At 37.3% G+C, this 4,912-nt stretch overlaps 1 protein-coding gene across 1 annotated transcript in view; it reads left to right on the top strand.

Annotated features, from left to right (window-relative positions):
• The window catches only part of DCN (decorin), a 38,555-nt gene that overhangs the window by 8,138 nt on the left and 25,505 nt on the right, over positions 1 to 4,912 (top strand). The window lies entirely within an intron of this gene.

Raw genomic sequence — 4,912 nt, 5'->3', positions numbered from 1 at the left:
ACAGCCACTTCTGGGCCTGGCCCAAATGAGAGGCTTATCAGGATGCAGGTTGGCCCTGAGGGCAGGGACAGGACAACTCTGCTCCACACTCCTTCAGTCTCAAGTCCATTTCTGTGTGACTCAGTCTCCACCTAGATCAGATTTACCCAATTACTCTAGGAAAGCCAGGAGCTAGCTCTAAGAGCTCAGCGTTTCTTTGGGAACAGTGAAGGTGCTGCCAGGAAGACTAGAGTGCTTGCACCTTCCTGCAAACCACCACTCCTGGCTTGCCTTTCCCTGCAGCTTTAGGCATTTCCTACCCAACCAAATTAGTTATCTCTCCCCCCTAAAATTATCACATTTAATCATCTCATCCCACGAGTACTAATTGAAGAAAAGCTGCAGGCAATAACAAGACTCCTCCCAAGGACTTATTAAGAGCATACTGAATTAAATCCCTATCCACAAAGGAAAACTGAAATCTGGATCCTGTCTTGCACTCACACTCTGGTCTGGAAGAAGGGGCCCCTTGCAGCTGGGTGGAGAGGGCAGGTCAGAGCAAGGCATCTGAGAGACCTAACGTGGGCTTTCTCTTCCTCTGTATGCCTCATTTTGTCCTCAAAAGGGCATTTACTATTTTTAAACTCCTGCAGCATAAGGAAGAAGCTCAGTACCTGACTTTGACTTATGGGGAAAAAAAAAAAAAACAACCCACAACAGCTATTACATCCAGCATCCAGAGATCAGGTTTGTTCCTGTAATTGTTAAGTCTTTTTTGTCCAGTTGCCACTTCTCATGAGGATTGGATGGGAATATTAAAAAACAAAAATCCGAATTCTAAAAAAACAGTGAAAAAAATGCCTGGTGGTCCAGTTACACTAGTGTCAGCTGAATTTTTTCATTCTTGCATTTTCAAGCTTCAGTCAAATCTTCCTAAGCACATACCTCTGAATTAATTTATTTTGCCTCCAAGCCAAAAGCTGAACTAGCAGGAAGGAGAGCACTGTCTTCTCACACCCTGAAGAAGAATTCTCTCAGAGGTGCAGTTACTGACATATTGAGAACAGGACCCAGTGTGCCTACCTCAAATGAGATTAATTACCTTTGTGCAGCGGGCTCAAGGATCTCTGCAATACTTTTATGAAAGTGCTGCCTTTTCTGAGTTTCCCTCCCATTGCTAAAAGGAAGTCATAGATTCACTTTTTAATTATACTTCAGTGAAGACACTACTATGCCATAGCTGGATTTTCCATACAGGTTACTGTCTTCCTTATTAACATGCACTACAGACTGGCCAATACAGTTGGTCAGAGGAAGCTTGCCATGTTGCAAAATAATAAACATAGGGAAGACATTGCTATTAAGCAAATATGCCTCATGAAACCCTAGCAAGGCTTAACAGTTCAGTTTAAGTCCCAGCTTCCCAAAGAGTATCTCAAGCAAAGACAGGAGGACATGCGTATTTATTCAGCAAATGTGGCAAATGCAGAATGCTCCCTAAGCATGGTCAGTGATGGTGGACAGAGCTTTACTTCACCTTCAGATGAGTCTGACAGCCCCTTAGGAAGTGATAAGTGTAAGTGTTCTTCAGGATGCAGTAACACTGACTTCCTTACGGACTTCTTACGGAGGGTTCCTCCAGCTTTCTTGCCATGAGCATCCATGCAGGCTTTAGTAATTAAAGTTGAAGCAGTATTATATCTTAAATGGGATCTTTAGTCACAGCTCAGAAAGGCAAGTTTTCTCCAGCTGTAAAGAAGGGTGTATTAAAGCTCAGCATGGGTGCTGGATTGTATTTGAAGAGCACTTTGAGATCAGCGGGAGAAAAGCTCACAGATGTGTAAAGCATTATTCCAGGGATCCAGTAGCATGAGTCAGTTTATCTGAATAGATCAAGTGTCTACATTGTATTAAATGATGGCTCTTCAACACTTGAACCATGGTAACGTGTCAACAGCTAATTTATTCGTTGACAAAAGGCAATTTATCTCCTTGTGTAAAATATTCCAGAAGCATCTGAACACCAATTTTCTGACCTTCTTGTGATTTTCATTTCTTTCTTTGGAACCTCATCTCTCCTTTTTAAGGAAATTAACTCCTTTGGGACATACTTTGATTAGAACGTCCATAATCAACACAAAATATTCTTATAGAAAATAATACTTACCTTACTGGTGATCAGTCTCAATCATTTTATGAGTTCCGGAAAACAGATAGGGTTACTCCCTGATATTATTTGAATCTTTACCATCCTTACAAAAACATAATTTTAAAATCTAAATGTTTAGTCGAAATCCAGTGAGTTTCTAAAAGTGCAGTAAGAAAAATCATGAATCCTTAAATGAAGAGTGATTAAGAAATATACTTTTTAAACAAATCTTTTGTTAATTGACATTTTAATTGATGAAAATGTAGGTTACATTATTCCATGTTTATTTTCTTTCTTCTAACAATAAGGGCTGGAGATCTATTCCTTTTCTGTTTAACAGAAGCTGAAACTCTGAGGAAATTTCCTAAATCTGTATCTAACAAGAAACGTGAACAATGAAAATGGTACTGTGAAATCTAGGAGAATATATTGCTGGTTATACAAATAGTGGCCTCTATGTAATAATATAATGGCCTTGAAACTAAGACTAAATGCCTTTCTGGACATTCTTTATTAAAACAAAACTTGTGCTGTCTTCACACAGAAATCATTAACCTTATAATAATTATTATAAACAATAATTGGGCTAAAATAATTATATTATGTGATAATTAGGTGAATTGTAAGACTGAGACATATTGGAGATCAGACTGTAGAACCTATATGAAGAAGTATTACAGATAAGATATAGAAGTCATTTCAGGTAATGTTCATTACCTAAGAGTCATCTGGTCTCTCTCACAATCATAGGGCACAGGGCAGTTCTTCCTGCCTAAGGTGACTGAAAGGAGAAATTAGACTACCATTAGAAGTCCTCAGTTGTCATTTGAGGCTATACAACTGATTTTCAAATTAATGAAGATATGTGTGATAAAATTAAAGACTGAAGAAGTCAACACAGGTTAACAGCATTATTTTTCAATAAATTTGACCCAGATTATTAAATTTTTAGTACTTATTCTGTTTACACCGTTTATTTTTTAACTGGAAATTAAAGAAGGTACAAAAGAAAGCCCTATACTCAGTAAATCCTGAAAAATTATTAAGAACAAAATAATTAGAACACCCTCCTGAGAGGTTTTCAGGAAAAAAAAACAAAAAAAAAAAAACAAAAAAAAAAACCCAAACCAACAAACTGGCTAGATGTAGGAATCTCTGTATTTATAAACTATGATTAGGTTTCTCCTTTGCAAGAGCAATAGGCAGGGCTTGTTGCATTGCCACTAGTTTTACAATCTGAATTGCTGATGTTCCAGTTCCAGTTGACAGACATGATTCTGGATGAAAGTTAGTCCATTCTAATTATGTACTTTATTTTTTCATTGCCTGCTCCAAGGTAACAGTTACTCATCTGTGCTTTTGGGTTTGTTTGCTTGGTTGACTGTTGTTTTGGTGAGTTGTTTTTATTTTTTGGGGGGGGGGGGGGTTGATGATTTTATATTTGTTTGCTTGGTTTAGACTAAGGAACATCATTTAATATGGCCTAGTAGAGGGAATGGTAATCTTGAGTGCCAAATACAAGTTGTATGAGAATTGACTGTTTTATGGATCAGAATATGAAAAGGGCTGGTTTCTAAAATATCCCACTGTACAAATAAATAACTAATAGATGGATAATAAAACTTGAATCAATTGTTGTGACATTACAAAACATAGCAGGTGATTGAAGCACTTGAAACATACTAAAGAATCACTACTGATATCTACTATTGCTATTGAAATCTATAATATGTGTATTAAGTTCTTAACATCTCTATAGGATGTAGTGTTTGGTAACGTATAACTATTTAGGAGCTATTCATATCTTCAACATATGAAGCCTGTGCTGTTCACCTGCTAAAGACTCTCTGCCATATCCTAGGAAGACCTAAGGATTCCAAGAGTTCCTTCTCAGTGTTCATTCTGCAAAAAGGAATGTGATCTAGGAGTTTGTCTCCTACTTGAAGCCACCAACGATAATAGTAAGAAACTGCCATTCTTAGGAAAACCACTTTCACCAAGCCCAATTACTGTGGTATTTAGAAAAGTATCTATTTTTAAACAAGTCTTCAAAACACCTCTTTCTAACCAAGTTTTGACGTTTCTAATCCTTCCTTATTAACTTTGGACTCACTAGTCTGTGTATTACCTTATCCATATCCTGGATCTGTCATGTGGTTACAGGAATAAAAGTTTTTTTCATAAGGTTTTTATATTTTCTTAAAGTTCAAGTCTAAAAGGATATGCTTTGTAATATCTCATACATTCTTTTGAAACTTTTTTCTCCTGCTTTTTGTGTTTGTCCTGACAAATAGTATTAGCAAATGTTAGGATTCAAGTTTTGTCCAGTCGCATTACATTTTATGGCCTATTCCTGCAAGGCATTATTGTCCTTTACACTAGGAAAGAAAAACAGATAGGTGGAGTGGAAATTTCTCATTGGCTTCTCAGCAAGGGAAGAGATAGAAACAGTGAACACAGAGACTTTTAAGACCAAAGACCGTACATGCAACTGGTGATGATGAGGGGAAGCTTGTGTGTTTTGTGCTTTTGGTGCTTTTGTACAACTCAAGGGACTTACAGAGTTCAACAGGTCTGTGTTCACTTGTCAACAGGGTTGCTACATAGACAGAACTACTCACTTAGGCATTCTATAAAGAAAAAAAAGATGAAAAACAATATTTAAATATTCATGTGCAGTCCCCTTGCATACTCTTAAGTGAGGGCACCCAGGAGTGCACTCTCAGCCTTTTGTTCATTTCCCAGGAATCTGATTGGAATGACTTTGAATTGCTACAAGAAAGC

The sequence above is a fragment of the Phasianus colchicus genome, chromosome 1 (genome assembly GCF_987193195.1).
Source record: "Phasianus colchicus chromosome 1, bPhaCol1.hap1.1, whole genome shotgun sequence".
NCBI classification, from domain to species: Eukaryota; Metazoa; Chordata; class Aves; order Galliformes; family Phasianidae; genus Phasianus; species Phasianus colchicus.
This window is presented reverse-complemented; position numbering and strand designations above follow the sequence as displayed.